The sequence below is a fragment of the Chiloscyllium punctatum genome, chromosome 4 (assembly GCF_047496795.1).
Source record: "Chiloscyllium punctatum isolate Juve2018m chromosome 4, sChiPun1.3, whole genome shotgun sequence".
Classification (NCBI taxonomy): domain Eukaryota; kingdom Metazoa; phylum Chordata; class Chondrichthyes; order Orectolobiformes; family Hemiscylliidae; genus Chiloscyllium; species Chiloscyllium punctatum.
Window position 1 is genome coordinate 132,519,628 of NC_092742.1, and position 18,237 is coordinate 132,537,864.

An 18,237-nucleotide genomic window follows, 5' to 3' on the forward strand; every position below is an offset into this window, starting at 1 on the left:
ACTACCTGAAAGAATGACCTCGCAGTAAATGACATTTGTTTAGGTCAACGAATGCTGCCCCTGTCAGCAATACAGACATTCCAAATAATAACAAAATTAAAGGTTATATAAAGCAAAGAATGATGCAACAGATCAGAAACAATAAAGAACGAGAAAGTGCCAGACAAACTGAGCAGATTTGGCAACCCCCTCGGGTCGAGAGAAAAATAGAATTGGCAATTCGATTCATACATCGGAACTGAACACAGTTGGGAAATAGTGTGATTGATGTTGGTGACACCGACATCTATTATGAAGGGGAGAAGGATTGAGTTGAATAGATGGAAAAAGAAAGAGATAGAGAGAAATAAACAAACAAAGGGATTGTGGATGGTCAGCTGTGATGGAAATAAAAACTGAAATTAAACATTACTTATGTTTTTCCTGTTCCCATATTATTGATAATCATGGCCATGTAAGGTATATGTCAAAGTCCCTGCTTAAAGTTATTTATGTCTGTTGTTCTCTCTTCCCTGAGTGTGATCATCGTCTTTAATTCAGTAATGGGATGCTGGGCCAGTATTGAATTCCCTTTCCTCATTGGTCTTGAGAAGGTGTTGGTGAGCTGCCTTCCTGACCCACTGCAGTCTGTGGGCTGTAAGGAGTCAGTGCTGAGGTCCATGCGGTTTCTTTTCTTTGAGGCTTTGAAGTGACTGATATAACTGAATGACTAGTTTGGCTATTTCAAACTGCAACTGAGAGTTAACCACATTGTTGTGGAGTAACATGTAAGCCCGACCAGCTGAAGATGGTAGATTTCCTTTTCTGAAGGGCATGAGGGTGCAAAGTAGGACAATCGACTTTGGTTTCATTGTTTCATTTGATTCTTGCTACCTGATATTTTATTGAATTTAATTTCCAACGTTTGCCATTGTGGGATTCGGATCCGGTGTCTAGGGCATTACCTGATTCCCTGGATTAATACTCGGAAATAATACAGCTCGGCCATCGCCTCCTCAGCATCACCAATCAACTCGAATGGCAACAGTGATGTTGTTGCTGTGACTTTGCTTCATGAGGCAAATAAATGATTGGCAAAAAATGCCATCCTTCTCAGTTTGTATTTATGAGAAGGCGAGATGATGGGAAGTGCTCTTGGTGAAAAGGAGCTGGATGTCCTTGATCATGAGGCACTAACAGAATTCCTATAGAGCAGTCGGTTACTGGCAGGTGGGACTACATTGGGTTGAGATATCTGGTTGGCACGGACAGGTCCGACCGAAGGATCTGTTTCCATGCTGTGCATCTCTTTTACTCTATGACTCAGCAAGTAATCAGCACAACAACTGAGTCGTATCGTTCATTACAAAATGATTAAAGAATAAGAGTGAAGACACCGTCCTGCAGTTGTGGAGTACACTTGAGACAGTATTTTCTTTCATTTATACTCAATGATCTCCTTGCTGCAGAGAGACAGTGTAATGGAGTTTCCCTCGACTAATCCCTTCAGTGATGGTATGGTGAGGAGAGTGTGAAGGAATTTGGCTGCCCTTTCCTTAACTCTCGCCGTTAGCTCAAGATGTTTGATTTGCAACTGAATTCTTGCCCATCTCTGATTCTGATGGTTTCTCCAGCAAGTTTAATTGACGAGGTACCGCTGTAATTATCTCTCCTTTCCTCACAGAAGCAGTCAGTTCCAATTCCAGCTTCTCTGCTAATTCTTGCAACTTGGTCTTATTCATTTTTCGTAAAATTTCCAAAGTCACTGCATGCACACCCAGAAAACGTTTGGCGACTGAAATAGCCATTACTATTCTAAGTTTTCTCAACCCAATCAAACTAATATCCAAAATGAAACATTTGACTTTCGATAAAATACAGAAGAGGGGGAAAAAAGAAAGCAGCAGAACAGAGAGTAAAAGAAAGAATGGCAAAAGAGAGAGCAATAGGGGAGAGAGAAAGAGAGAACTTTTGAAGAACAAAAACTGACAATTCAAAAGAAAAGTCAGTGTAAAAGGCTGGAGATAACGGCTGAGGGTGGGCTTAGTAAGGAAGAGAGTAAGGATGGGAAAGCCCCTGGTAGCCAGAAGCCTAGTGAGAATTTGTGTGAGTATGTTCAAGCATCGCCTCAATTTGATGAGAAGAATGTGATGCCCTTTTCATCTCATTTGAAAAATTGGCTAAACAAATGCAGTGGCCAGAGGCTATGTGGATTTTATTGATCCAAACGAAACTTGTAGTTAGGACTGGTGAGGTATTCACATCCCTATCAGAGGAGGTATCCGGGGAGTATAAGAAGGTTAAAAAATCATTTTGTCTGCATAGGCAACATTTCAGGAATTTAATGAGGGATCCTGGTGAAACCTACACTGAGTTTGTAAGGATCAAACAGACTGATTTCGATAGTTGGATAAGAGTTTTAAAATTCAAGGAAAGCTATGATGCCCTTAAAGAGGTTAACACTTGGAGGAATTCAAACTGCCTGAAGTAGTGCAAACTCAGGTGGAAGAGCAGAGAGTGTAAGCCACAAGGTTAGTTACTGAAATGGCTGATGATTATGAACTGGTCCATAAACTTGGTTTGGCATCCAGAACCAGTTCTGGTCTCTGAGGGACAGAAATTGGAGCAAAGAGATATCCTCACGGGCAAAGGGAAAGGTAGATCACAGTGTAGATCATAAGGATAATTTACCACAGTAATAAAGAAAACCTTGAGGGGACAAAGAAGTTAAAAACCTGTCGTGTTTTCATTGTAAAAAAGAGGGCCACACAAAATCACAGTGTTGATGGGCTGTGAGAAAACCAGATGTAGGATAAACAAACAAGCCTGGAAGTTTTGTTGGACTCGTAACAAAAAGCATAAGGGAAAGTAGGCAACTGCCTGAGAGTGTACATGATGATCAGTGGACGTGCCAAATCTGCAAACAAAACTTACATGAAAGGGTAAAGTTTATTCACATAGGCCAGGATTAATTGGTAAGAAGGTTTCAATATTAATTGACACAGGATCTTTTCAGTCTGTAATGCTGAGGGGTGAGGCTTTATGCACTCTTGAGAGACTATTTCCAGAAAATGTGCTGGTAACAGGAATTCATAGTGAGGAAAAAAGTGCTCAGTTATGTAAAGTGAGGCTAGAGTGTCCAGAGAAGATTGGAGCATGTGCGGTGGGTGTACTAGACCACTAACTTTCAGCTCTAGGAATAAAATTTGTCCTTGCAAATAATATAGCTGCTTCACTGGTAGGCGTGCTGCCTACTCTAGTTGAAAAGCCAGTGGAGATGCAGGCAACTGAAGACCTGGAGAATATGTCTCCAGGAATTTCCCCTGATTGCATCACCAGAAGATCACAGAAGCACAGGTTTAAGCAGGATAAAGGCACAGATAAGGAAGCTGACGTAGAGTTACCACAAGTTCCTTTTTGACCAGATAAGTGGAAAACAGACGGGGCAAGTAGGAAAATATGAACGTATTTTTAGCTCTGCTAAGCTGATTGAATTACAGCAGAAAGATGTGGAGTTACAGAAGTTATAACAAAAGATATTTAGCAAGAAAGAGAATGAATGCATTCCTGTGTGTTATTACCTAACAAATGATGTATTAATGCAGATATGGAGATCAGCACACATTGAAGCAGATCAGACGTGCACAGAAATTCATCAAATTGTTTTGTCTGTTGGGGAAAGAAAGGGAGTGCTGCGAGTGGCACGTGAGCTACAACTTGGAGATCATTTCGGGGTGAGGACATTACAGGCTGAAATACAAAGATATTTTCACTGGCCTGGACTTCACAAAGATGTAGTGAATATTGCCAAATGTCTCAAACATGTCAGACACGCAGTAATAAAACCTGCAACTTTAATACATATTATAGCATTTGAGGAAGCTTTCACAAGATTCATGATAGATTGTTTAGGTCCCCTATCGCAAAGACTAAGTGGGAATAAGTATTTCTTAACAATAATGGATGTGTCCACTAGATTTCCAGAGGCAGACCCATTATGCAGCATCACAGCTAAAGGAGTTGTAGAAAAAAATACTTATTTTTTACGTAGGTACGGACTACCAATAGAGATCCAGATAGATCAAACCTCACATCCGAACTATTCAAGCAGGTGATCAATAACTTTGGAATAAAGCAATTCAAATCTGCTACGTAGTATTCGGAATCACAGTGAACATGAGCGAGATGGCATCAAACAGTGAAGACCATGTTGAGGGTTTATGGTCAGGATAATCCAGATGATTGCGATAAGGAAATTACTTTTGAACTATTTGTGATCAGAGACGCACAGAATGAATCGACCAAATTCAGACTATTTGAATTAATTTTTGAGCATGAAGTAAAAGGACCGTTAACATTGGTTAAGGAGAAATTAATAAGGCAGAATTCAGAGACCACTCATTTGGACAATGTGTCAAATTTTAGGGAACGATTAAATAAAGCTGGAGAGTTGGCTAGACAGCATTTAAAAGTATCGCAGCATACAATGAAACAGGAAGTGGATCAGAAATCACAAATTTGCAATTTTGCAATTGGGAATAAGGTATTGGTGTTACTTCCAGTAACAGTTGAGCCTCTAGAAGCAGGTGAAATTGAATGAGATGAACTACTTGATACGGACTCCAGACAGGAAGAAATCTCTCAGAGTGTGTCATGTGAATATGCTCAACAGGTATTTTGATAGGGAAGGAAAGTAAGAGGAGAAGGTGTTAATGATTACAACACTGAAGGAGGACCCAAGTTCAGAGGATGCTGAATTGGACATTCCTCAAATCAAATTGAACAATGAGAAAGTTGCCAAAAATTGGGATAAATTATTGAGTTACCTTCCACAAGAAAAGCATAGTGACCTGAAAGAGTTATTACGGTATCTTGGAGAGATATACGGAAATAAACTGGGAAGTACGAACGTAATTCGAGCATGATGTAGACACAGGAGATGCTGTTCTGATTAAATAACATCCTTAAAGCCATTATCCTCTAAAGTTGGTACAGGTTCAGAAGGAAATAGAGCACACGCTCCAAGATGGCATAATCGAAATGAGTTACTGTGCTTGGATCTCATGTATAGTCATGGCGCCAAAGACAGATGTTACCCAGTGGACATGTGTGGACTATCACAAACTCACCTTCGTTACAAAGACTGATGCATATCCAATTCCATGTTTGGAGAACTTTGTCGAAAAAGTGAGAGAAGCTTCTTACATTTCTAAGTTGGACTTGCTCAGAGGCTACTGGCAAGGACCTCTGTCAGAGAGAGCAAAGGCAATTTCGGTTTTCATAACACTAAATGGATTGTATCTGTTCAAAGTTGTGGCATTTGACATGTAAAACGATCCAGCCACCTTTCAGAGACTGATAATGAGGTCATTGTCGGATTACCCAACCATGTGGTGTACATTGATCACATGGTAGTTTTTAGTCACTCATGAATGGAATAGTTACGCATTTATCACACTTGTTTGATTGACTTCAGAAGGCAGGCTTGCTGGTAAACCTAGCTAAAAGTGAATTTGAGAAAGCCAAGTCACGTTCCTGGGTCATGTTATTGGACATGGACCAATGGCCCCATGAGATACAAAAACGAAAGTAGTTGGGGAATGTTCCACACCGTCGACAATAAGAAATATGTAATACTACGGTTCCTGGGCTTGACTAGATTTTACTGAAAGTTTGTGCCAAACTTTAAGCAGTGTGGCTGCTCCACTCACCGAATTGTCAAGGGCAAGAACTCTCAGTGGACAGAGGACTGTCAAAAGGCATTTTCCAACCTAAACCCTGTGTTAGACACTGCCCCAATATTAGCTACACTAGATTACACGAAGTCCTTCAAGGTGGCTATCGATGCCAGTGATGTGGGTATTGGTTCGGTGTTCCTGCAGGAGGATGATGAGGGAATAAAAGACCTATCGGGTGTTTTTCTGGGAAGTCGAACGTTCATCAACAGAAATGTTCAACGGTGGAGAAAGAGACTTTAAACTTGGTGCTGGCATTACACCATAACTGTGTATATATTACCAGCAATGCATCTGAGACAATCGTATAAACTGATCACAACACATTGACATTTGTGGAAAAAATTAAAGACAAAAATGCCAGACTGTTTAGATGGACTTGTTATTGCAGCCATTCAATCAGACAATTGTGCATGTGGCAGATCGCGAAAACGTGAAAGCTGACGAGTTACTGAGACTAGAATGAGATACGGAGGTGTTCGGTGGTGGGTATACAGCAGCCTGGATTTGTATGGGTTTGTGAATGTTTACAATTAGTACAGTATAGCTGTCAGTTTTAAAACTACTAACTGGATTTGAAGGGTTAAAAATGCAGCCACCTTTTAGCATTGATGTTGTCTTTTTAAGTGGGGAGAGATGTGGCACAAAGCAAGTTCCTTTTTGTCGAAAAGGTGTTCCTTGGCTCAAGGAGACTCTGTCCTTGGTTTATTTTTAAGAGGAACAATAAAACCGGGCCAAGCTCCGATCAGAGCTGAAAAATGTGTTGCTGGAAAAGCGCAGCAGGTCAGGCAGCATCCAAGGAGCAGGAGAATCGACGTTTCGGGTATAATCCCTTCCTCACTTTATCCAAGCTCCGATCAGTCTGGTTTGGTACAGAGATGAAAAGTACTTTCAGAGGTCTTTTATTTGTATGGAAATAGATGAGACTTCAGCCCAAAGTGGCCATGCTTTATAAGTGACCAGTATAATGAACGGAGAGTGGTGAGCTATTTTAGCTGAACTCGCTGAGCCGAGCAGTTTTCAGTTGAGTCTTGAACTGGGAAGTTCAACTGGGAGCTGTGTGGAAACTCTCACTCTTTTCTGACCTTCAACTTCAACCTTGCAGTTAGTCTTCCATTTATACTGGTTTTTATTGGGAGTTTGCTTATTGGGACAGTTGTGTGTATTCGGAATAGCATAATTAAGTCTAGCTGAATAGGTTGAATTCTGTCGTGATTTTTTATTCTGTTCTTTGTGTTTCATTGTGTAGTTTTATGAATAACGTTTTGTCTGTTTCAAAATCTATTAGTCAACCGAGCTAAATTACCCCCGGTAATTTTCATTGTACACTTACCGAAACAAATTGCAAAGGTATGCTCTGGGCTGCCTGCTTATAAGTGTTTGGAGTAGTCTAACCTAGTTCATAACATCTCGGAGATGGAAGGTGCCTCCTTGGGACTTGGCACAAACCATTCACTTTTCCTCCTCATGGTCAGAAAACCATGTTAACATAGCACGGGGCCAGGAGGAACAACATAGAGCAGTCTGCCTTTGCAGTCTGTGCCTCATTGGTTTGTCGTGTTGCAGCAACAATGACATCCTCCTATTTCAGTCTAACAGTTTGGAGGGGCTGAATGGCTTCTTCTGTTCATGTGTCAGTGTCTGGAGGAACTGAATGTCTTCCTCCTGGCCCGAGGGCAGGGTTCAAGGACTTCAGTGGGCAACCCGTGGTTCCTGCCTCCCAGCACGCTGGGCTGACTAGACTCAAACTTCCTGAGTTATAGGAGACAAACAGAAGGCTGGAAGAACACAGCAAGCCAAGCAGCACCATGAGCTGGGAAAGTCAACATTTCAGTTATAACCATTCTTCAGAACTGGGTTGGGGGGTAGGGGAAGCTGCAGATAAAGAGGGAAGGGAGTGGTTGGGTTGGGGAGATCAGGGGGATGGTCAGTTACGGCTATGTGGACACAAGTGGTTGGTGCAACCTGGTTGGGCAATGGGAGGGATGAATCAGGGATGAAATGTAGGGTCGTTAGGTGAAATGGAAAATATCCCAGTCACTTCCTATTTCAATTCTCTTTCCTAATGCCTTTCCGACATAGCCATCCTTGGCCTCCTCCATTGCCACAATGGACCAAATCATAATTTGGAGGAATAAGATCTCATCTGTCACCTGTGCAGCCTGCACCCCGGGGACTCAACATTGAATGCTTCAATTTCAAATAACCTCTCTTCCAGTCCCCCCACTCCATTCCCAAACACTCCCCTTCATTCCATTCCTCTGAGCAACCTTTGTCCAGCTACCAACTGGATTCAGCCGTTCCATCAACAACTCGCTGATACCTTTATCTGTGTCCACTTATCCACATCTCGCCACTCTGCCTCCTCCTCCCTCACCCGCACTTTATCTATATACCCCCTTACTCCCATCCACAGTCCTGATGAGGGGTTATATCCAAGGCGTTCACTTCTCAAAGTCTTGATGCTGCCTTGCTTATTCTGTTCTTCCATCTCCTGAGTGTGTATTTTGCATTCCAACACCTGTTCTTATTTTAAATTGTCTTCTTCTGTAATAGGCAGGAGTGAGTGAACGCATTGCACCTCTTGTTATCCAATAGATCTGATGGGCTGAATGGCTTTCTTATATTACTGTGAAACCAGCTAGAGTTGCTAAAGGGGTCCCTCTTTCTTTTAACTGTGGAAATGTTTATTCTCCAGCAGTGCTTTTAATTCATGTTCCCTATATATTAACAGCACAAGCTTGAATGTTGTCCAGATTTGATACTTTAGTACCTTAGCAGGTGACCCATTGTTTTCAACATTGTATAATCTTCAAAGACTATCCCCACCTCTGATTGCACGAAAGAGGGAAAGACATTGATGAAGCAGTTGAAGATGTTTGTGCCGAAGAAACTACCCTGAGGATTGCCCACAGAGATATCCAGGGACTGAGAGGATTGATGTCCACCAGCCCCATTGTGCTTTGAATGATTCAGCCAGCGGGGAGTTTACAACTGATTCTCATCAAGTTCAATTTTGTTCAGTCTCCTTGACATCTTGCGCAATCAAATACTGCCGTTCAAGGCCAAGGTATATGTGTGGGGAGTAGTTCCTTCTCTCAGGGAATAGTGATGGATGGGGCCAGACAGTTAGGGGAGGCTACATCACTGAAATGTTTGGGGGTTGCGAGTGGGTGTCAATGGGTTTTGACCCGTCAGAGAGTCGACAACTACAAAAAATTGGGCATGAAAGAGAAATTGCGGCCGAGTGCAAATCAGCCCTGACTTACTGAATGGAAGTGCAGGTCTGAGCGGCTATGTAGCCTGGTTTTATTACAGTATACCCCATAGTGCAGTCACTTTGTGACCTCTTCCATTTCCTGTGTTACTGATTCAAGTCGCTGAATAGATTGAACCTGTTGCTGTGCAACTGGATACTGGTGCTGCATGATCTGGTTACAGTTTTATAGGCCGGAGGGGTTTATTGGCCTCCTCCTGTAATTGTATATCAGGCTCCACGGGCTAAAAAACCTCATTCTGTTCTGCTGTAACTGAAATCCATATTGACTAAATCTCCTGCCAACGGAGAAATTGAGCACAGCAGATGCTGGAGATGAGTATCGAAAAGTGTGGCACTGGAAATCACGGCAGGTCAGGCAGCATCAGAAGAAAAGGAGAATCGATGTTTTGGATGCTCCTGATTAAAGGCTTATGTCCGAAACATAGATTCTTCTGCACCTCGAATATGCCTGACCTGCTGTGCTTATCCAACACCACATGTTTTGAAATCTACTGCCCCTCACAAATTAATCTTCCTGGTCACATCATCCACTTACTTTAAGAGAATTGTCAGGCACAATCTTCCTCGCACAAAGCCACACTTACTATTCCTAATCAAAGCCTGTCTTTCTAAATCCATGTAAATCTTATCCCTCAGAACCTTCTCATGTAACTTACCGACCACAGATGTTAAACCTACTGATCTGTAGTTCCAAGGCTTTTTTTTTGTTCAGTTCTTCTTGAATAAGGGCACATTTGCTGTCCTCCAGTCTTCCAGGACATTACCTGTGGTTACTGATGATAAACATTAAAATCCAGGCTCCCCGCAAATTCGTCTGGAGCCCTTTAAGGTGTTCTTGGATATATCGGGTAAGGACGATGAGATCTATCCACTTTCAAACATTCTAGTACGTCCAAAATCTCGTCAACTATGATATAGATTGGCTCTAAGATATCACCACTAACTTCCTCAAGTTCTCATGTCAACATGTCTTTCTCCACGGTAAACATAGAGTAGAAATATTCGTTGAGGACTTCACCCATCACTTATAGTTCCACACATACTTGTCCACATTGGTCTTCGAGGGGTCCTATTTTCGATCCTGTTTTGATTTTTAAAAATATATTTAAAGCACCTTTTTGGATTCATCCTAATCTTCTCAGCCAAGGCTCTTTCTTGCCCTCTTTTCACCCTACTGATTTCCTTCTGCAGTAAACTCCATTATCTCTTATATACCTCCAGGAATTCCCTTGATCCCAGCGGCCTGGACCTGAGCCACGCCCCAAGTTCGAACATGAACCTGTGGACCAGTTTTGTCCCTCTCCATAACTAATTGAAAATTAATAGAACTGCGGTTAATGGTCACAAAGTGCTCCCCCACTGTTAACTCAGTCACCTGTCCTGCCATATTTCCTAAGAAAATTTCGTGTTTTTCCCCTTCCCGAGTAGAACTCTCTGTATATTGCTTGAGGAAACTTTCCTGAAGCTTTTATCAGATTCTATCTCATCAAATCCCTTAACGCTCTGGCCATTCCAGTCTGTATTCGAAAAAATAAAAGCCCCTATTATGATAACGCTATTGCTCTTGCAGGTTTCCCCTCTCTCCCTTCATATTTATTACTTTCATTTCAGTTGACTATTTGGGGGCCTATAGCACATCCCCAATCACCTCACGAACACCTTCCTATTTCTTAACTCCACCCACAAAGCCGCACTGGGTGATTCATCAGTTATTTTATCTCTGATTACTGCTGTGGTACTCCCCTTAATCAGAAATGCAACTCCACTCCCCTCCTCCCAACATCTCTGTCTCACCTAAAGCAACTGTACCCTGGCACATTAAGCTGTCAGTCCCATCCATCACTTAGCCATGTTTATGTAATGGCTATAATATACCAGTCCCACCTACCTATCCATGCCCTGAGTTCATTGGCCTTACCTGTATTGAAATAGATGCAATTTAATCCAAAAGGCATTTCTCTCTGTCATTTTCAAGCCTAACTTTACTATTTCTGATTACTCTATCTCTTTCCAGCCTCGCACTTGTCTCCCTCTCTTGAGTATACCACCCCCTGCCGATCTAGTTTAAACCCACCCTCGTAACACTAGCATAACTGGCAGCCGAGATATTGGTGTCCCTTCCAGTGCAGGTCTCGGACGGTAATCTCCCTCTAAGGAGATGACCACTGTCAAGGTTTTTTTAAAAAATGTTTCTCCGAGCTCTCTGTAATCTCGCTTCAGAACCTCGGCCCTATTTCAACGGGTATCATTTGTGCCAACGTGCATAATGATTTCTGGCTGCTCACCCAAACCCTTGAGAAGGTTCAGCAGCCACTTGGAGACATCCTGGACCCGAGCAGCGGGGAGGTAACCCACCATCCTGGATTCCCGTTTGTGGCCACAGAATCTCCGATCTGTCCCACTAACAATCAACCCTCCTATCCTTAACGTCCTGTTTACCTTTACCCTTTCCCGCTGTGCCCTTGAGCCAGTGGTAATACCAACCAACCTGGCTACTGCTGCTTTCACCTGAACAGACATCTCCCGCAACAATCCAAAATGGTCTACATGTTATGGAGAGGAATGGCCACAGGCTATTTCTGCACTCTCTTCCTACTCCCTTTGCCATTCCTGGTGGTCGCACAGCTACTCTCTACCTGGAATATGACAGGAAGCAAGGAACGCCTGCCGGATTAAATTGTGTTTATTTAAATACAACAGGACTGACAGGTAAAGCTAATGAACTGAGAGCGATGAACGTTAGACTGGAATATTACAGTCGTTAAAGAAACATAACTAGGGCTGTGTCTTGGGTGTGTCCACCACACTAAAGCACTTATCGATGAAGTCCTCAGTATCTCGAATGACCCTGAGTGCATCCTAAATTATCTTCAGCCCAACAAGTCCGCACCGACCCTCCAAAGAGCAGCCCATCCAGACCCACTCCCCTACACTACAGGCATATTAGCACGACCAAATCACCAAACCTGCACATCTTTGAACTGTGGGAGGAAACCGCATTACCCAGAGGAAGCCCATGCAGACACGGGCAGCATGCGCAAACTCCACACAGACAGTTGCACGAGCCAGGATTTGGCCCCTGGTCCCTTGTGCTGTGAGGCAGCAGCGCTAACCACTGAGCCATCATGCCGCCCATCTCCAGCTCCCTAACACGGTCTCCCAGGAGATGAAGCTGGGTGCTCAGTCCACAGTGCAGGATTTGTGTCGACATCTGAGGTTCTCTGGGCTTGTTTTCCTAAATTTTATCTTCGGTGTAACATGCTGGGCCGACACTGTCATCAATTTGATTTTAATCAAATGATCCCACAGTGTATAGTCATCAGAGACGGTGAAAATCTCCGTGAGCTCCCACATCAAACAAGAGGATCGTGTGACTGCCCTAACTGTCATCTCGATGGCTATAACAATAAAGTTAAAAGGACTTTATTTCAGTTTCCCTGTACATTTTGCTGAGCTGGAGCTTTCCGACGCCTCTCGTATCAAAGCCTTACTGCTTACTCTGCGACAACGGCATGTCTCTCTACCTCTCCATATATAGCTTTGGCCAGCGAAGGAAGGAGACACGACAGTGATGCAGTGTTTAGGTCTTCAGCACTCCTTGACAACTGGGCACTAACTACCTGCTCCCCAGTGCAGATCTATGCTTGGCCTTGAAGGGTGTCTTGCTGAGGTCTTCCTTCTGGTAGTGGTGACTTGTCCATGCAAATCCTCACCCCAACAGGCATTCTGTGTTGTCGCAGCCCTCTCGTGCTTTCTGTCTATTAGTATCGGTTTATGAATTCCTTGAATCCCTCGAGAGAGGTGATGTTCTTGTGAATACAGGGCTATTGGAAAAGAACACCATTAGACATAGGGACAACTATATGTCTATCCTCTAACTGAGACTGCTGTTCTTCGATTAGGTTATTTTTATTTTGTTAATCCCCCATTCCACTTTCCTGCAATTTCCCATAACACTTGTATAAAAGTCTGTCTCTCTCAGCCCTGAAGGTATTTATGATCCAGCCTCAACAGCCCTCCGAATGTTATACAATTGTTTCCCTCTCACTGATGTGAGACTTGGTGGTCATTAATCTGGTGATTTGCCCACTCTATCTTACATAAACTTCCAATTCTTCCTCAGCTCCTGTGTCAATTTGCTCAAGGGTCAAACGGTCACTCTCCCTAAATCCAGAAACAGCTTCTCCAAACTGAAGACCGATTCGTAGAATGTATTTAACATATTCTCTGGCTGCGTAAACAGGCTGTCCCCTTAGTCCCTAACACTCCCATTCTTTCCCATGTTATCGTCTTCACCTTAATATACCAAAAAATGACTTTGGATTCTTGCTAATCTTACCCACTAATGTTTTATCACCCCTGCTTCTGCTCTTCCGCTGACTTTTTAAGTTTAGCCCTCCACTTTCTATATTCTTTTAGGACCTTCATTGGCCCGCTCACCTGGAACCTGCTTTAAGCTTCTCTTTCCTTTTTCATCCTGTTCGGGAATTGTGTGGACATCTGAGGTTGTCTGGGCTTGTTTTCCTAAATCTTATCTTCGATGTAACATGCTGGGCCGACACTGTCATCAATTTGATTTTAATATAATGATCCCCCAAACCTCCGCCCCAACTTGTTCTGCTATAGTTTCATCCAGAAGCAACTGCACTTTGCCCGGATTATGTCATTTTTTTTTCATAAAATCTGTCTACCCAATCCAAAAAGCTTTTATGATTCAAACATTTTGGGGTCTTTTCCTTAGCAAAGTCAAAATGTGTGATATCACAGTCACTGTACCGATAATGCTCTCCCACTTCTACCTGGAACACCTGACTGGATTCGTTCCCCACAGTGAGGCCCAGCACTGCACTGCCCATTGTTGTATCTGCTCTATGTTGATATAGTGATAAGGAGTTATCACTACCATAATGAATGTTTGGAATTGAAATGCCTGAATAAAATGATCCTATTATTGTGTTTACACACCTCAATAACTTGGTTATATACCTGCTCCCGTACTTTCCTTTATCTGGGGTTCGACAGTGTATCCCAAGCAGTGTTTCTGTCATGGTTTTGACAATGAGCTTTAACCACCAAACCTCATTAGATGATCCTTTCAAGATATCGTTCCTTTTTAAGCCAGTATCTGACTCCATAATTTATAAGACAACACTACCTCATCTTTTACTCTATCTCCTGTCCTGACAATAGTTCTGGTACCACAGAATATTGAGTTGTCAGCCATGACCTCCCTCAAACTCATCTCTGTAATGGTAAAAAATGACACACTTCCACATGTCATCTCATTTCCTTGTCATATCTGTCTGTCTGATTATATTCCCAGCATAAAGGTATAGAACATCCAACGTGGAATATAGTACCTGGAATACTCTGTATCTCGGAGTTCGTCAGTCATTCACTTTTCGTTATCAAGCTGCCTAATTCATGAACCAAAGCTGTAACTCTGGGACTGAATGAATCTTTGTTGAATTGTAATTTCGTTTTTAATAAAAGTGTTGATCAAATGCAGCTTTCCAGAACTGTACAGTCAACTCTAACTACAACGGGTTTCTGCTGATTAATTCCCGACTCAGTGTGCAGAGGGAACAGCCCTCAGTAATGGCCAAGTGAGAATTGCAGATCCTGGTAATCAGAGTCGAAAAGTGTGGCGCTGGCAAAGCACAACTATTCAGGCATCATCTGAAGAGCAGCAGAGTCAAAGTTTTGGCATCTCCCCTTCATGAGAAAGGCATTTCTGCCTTCCAATGTTTTCCATTCCATAATACACAGGATATTGGGATCCATATCCTCAGGAAGGCAGCACTGTACAGAGCCCTGAAATGGAAAGCAGTCAATCAGTTGGTTGGGCAGGGAGTAAACAAGTTGAGGTGAAATACAGACTGATTGAAGTACAAACATAAGGATAGATAAATCCCTCATCCAGACAGGAAACACCCTAAGTTACTACAGGAAGAGAGGAAAGAGATTTCTGTGATTTTTGCGATGGTCTTTGCGTCTTCAATCTCCATTTGAGTAACGTCGGTTGATTGGAGGGTGGCGAATGTTAGTCCCTTGTCCAGGCAAGGGAACAGGGATTGTCCTGAGAATGACAGACCAATCAGTCTTACATCAGTGTTGGGCAAAGTATTGGAGAGGATTCTGAAAAATCATAGTTTGATTAGAAACAGTCAGCATGACTTTGTGAGAGACTGGTCATACCTCACAACTCTTATTGGATTCATTGAGGATGGGATTAAACACACTGAAGAAGGTAGAGCAGTGAATGCAGAGTGCATGGATTTTAACAAGGTGTTTGATAAACTTCCCCGTGGTAGTTTCATTCAGAAAGTAAGGAGCCATGACATACAGGGAGACCTATCTGTCTGGATAGAGAATTGGCTAGCCCTTAGAAGACAGAGGGTGGTGGTAAATGGGAAGTATTCAGTGTGGAACTAGGTGAGCAGTGGTGTTCCGTAAGGATCAGTTCTGGGACCTCTGCTGCTTGTGATTTTGATAAATGACTTGGATGACGAATTGGAAGGGTAGGTTCGTAAGTCTGATGATGTAACACAGGTTGGTGGAATCGTGGATAGTGTAGAGGGCTGTTGTAGTTTGCAACAGGACATTGACAGGATGCAGGACCCAGCTGCTTAGTGGCATATGGTGTTCAGTATGGAAAAGTGGGATACGATTCATTTTGGAAGGTCGAAGTTGAATGCAGAATACAGGGTTAGAGGCAGGATTCTTACATTGTGGAGGAACGGGGGATCATATGGGCCATGGCGTAGCTCCCACAATGTTTCTACACAGGTTCATAAGGTGGTTAAGAAGGTGTTTGATGTGTTCATTAGCCGAGGAATTGAGTTTAAGAGCTGGAAGATTATGCGCCAACTATATGCAGCCCTGGTGAGACCACACTTAGAATATTGTGATCAGTTCTGGTTGCCTCGTTGTAGGAAAGATGTGGAAGCTTTGATAAGAGTGCTGAGGAAATTTATCAAGATGCTGCCTGGACTGGAGGGCATGCCTTGCAAATAAAATTTGAGGGAGCTGGGGTGTTTTCCTCATTGGAACGAAGAAGAATGGAACATGACTTGACAGTGGTGTACAAGATGATGAGATCATAGATAAAGTGGATAGCCAGAGACTCTCTCCCAGGGTGGCAATGGCTATCTCGAGGGGGTATGATTTTCAGGTAATTGGAGGAAAGTTTAGGGGAGATGTCAGAGGTAGGTTCTTTACACAGAGAGTGGTGGGTGTATGCAATGAACAGCCAATAGTTGTAGTAAAATCAGCTATATTAGGGATATTTAATTGGATAGGCACATGAATGATAGTATAATGAAAGGTGTGTAGGTTAGTATGATCTTAGAGTAGGATAAAAAGTCAACAGAACGTCAAGGGCCAAAAGGCCTGTACATGCTGCACTGCTCTATGTTTAAAGTTTCACCCAGCTTGTGGATTCCCCTGGAATTATTGAATGTGTGAGGGAGTGATGTGTGTGAGATCAGGAAGCTTTGGAGGGGTGTAAAGCCAAAGCCTCCAGTTGTGGCGTGCATTGTCACAGTCACCTGAAAGTCAGTATAATCTGTGTGGTTGCTTAGACCAGACAGAATTCGCCAAGTTCAGTTATTAATGTGATTTGTGGATTGCCATTTGCTGCTGGTTACTTCACTTAAATGCTACTGTGTGATCCATGTAGAAACTCTGACCATTCATAGAGATGTACAATTTTATTTTGATACTGGGGAATGTGAAGGTGACATTTAGTAGATACGGCTTTAGAGACACAAGGCACTGCAATAGACTGTCAACGTGTGAACCTCTTCACCCATGCCTGGTCCGTGGTGCAGATATATGGAGTCTGTGAGACAGGTCAGGTTTCATCACCATAGGTAACTTGTATGGCGTGATTCTGGCTCTCAATGTCAACACGTCTGCTCGCTGGGCCAGGCTCTGACTGAAGATGAATTTCAAAACCTGGTTGCTGGTCAGCCATGAGTATTTAGCCTGGACAATATTTGTACCTACACTGAGACCAGTGATAGCCTGTTGGCGGGTTATCCCCCTGCCCAAGGAAGATTTCAACTTACTTGCTTTGAAGTAATGTTTGACTGCCTGCCCTGAAGCAGGTTAGAATCTCTGCACAAATTTTGGAACAAGCCACTCAGTGTCTCTATAGCACAGGCAGCTGTGAGTTCCAATACCACTGTAAATGATTTCAGATAAATTGGAAGCAAGTTTCAGCGTAGCTCACTGCAAGATGTTGAGTTTACTGACCCCGAACAATAATCGGATTTTTGCTATAGTTCATGAATTGGGCAACAATAAGATGAGGTAAAAACAATGACTGCAGATGCTGGAAACCAGATTCTGGATTAGTGCTGCTGGAAGAGCACAGCAGTTCAGTCAGCATCCAAGGAGCAGCGAAGTCGACGTTTCGGGCAAAAGCCCTTCATCAGGAATTAAGGCAGTGAGCCTGAAGCGTGGAGAGATAAGCTAGAGGATGGTGGGGGTGGGGAGAAAGTACATAGAGTACAATAGGTTAGTGGGGAGGGGATGAAGGTGATAGGTCAGGGAGGAAAGGATGGAGTGGATAGGTGGAATAGGAGATAGGCAGGTAGGACAAGTCCAGACAAGTCATGGGGACAGTGCTGAGCTGGAAGTTTGGAAGTAAGGTGAGGTGGGTGAAGGGGAAATGAGGAAACTGCTGAAGTCAACATTGATGCCCTGGGGTTGAAGTGTTCAGAGGCGGAAGATGAGGCGTTCTTCCTCGAGGCGTCTGGTGTTGAGGGGGTGGCGGTAAAGGAGGCCCAGGACCTCCATGTCCTCGGCAGAGTGGGAGGGGGAGTTGAAATGTTGGGCCACTGGGCGGTGTGGTTGATTGGTGCGGGTGTCCTTGAGATGTTCCCTAAAGCGCTCTGCTAGGAGGCGCCCAGTCTCCTCAATGTAGAGGAGACCACATCGGGAGCAACGGATACAAGAAATGATATTTGTGGATGTAAAAATTTGATGGATGTGGAAGGCTCCTTTAGGGCCTTGGATAGAGGTGAGGGTGGAGTTGTGGGCGCAGGATTTACAGTTCCTGCGGTGGCAGGGGAAGGGGCCAAGATGGAAGGGAGGTTTGTAGAGGGGCGCGGACCTGACCAGGTAGTTACAGAGGGAACGGTCTTCGAGGAAGGCTGAAAGGAGTTGGGAGGGATATATATCCCTGGTGGTGGGGTCTGTTTGGATGTTGCGGAGATGTCGTCAGATGATTTGTTT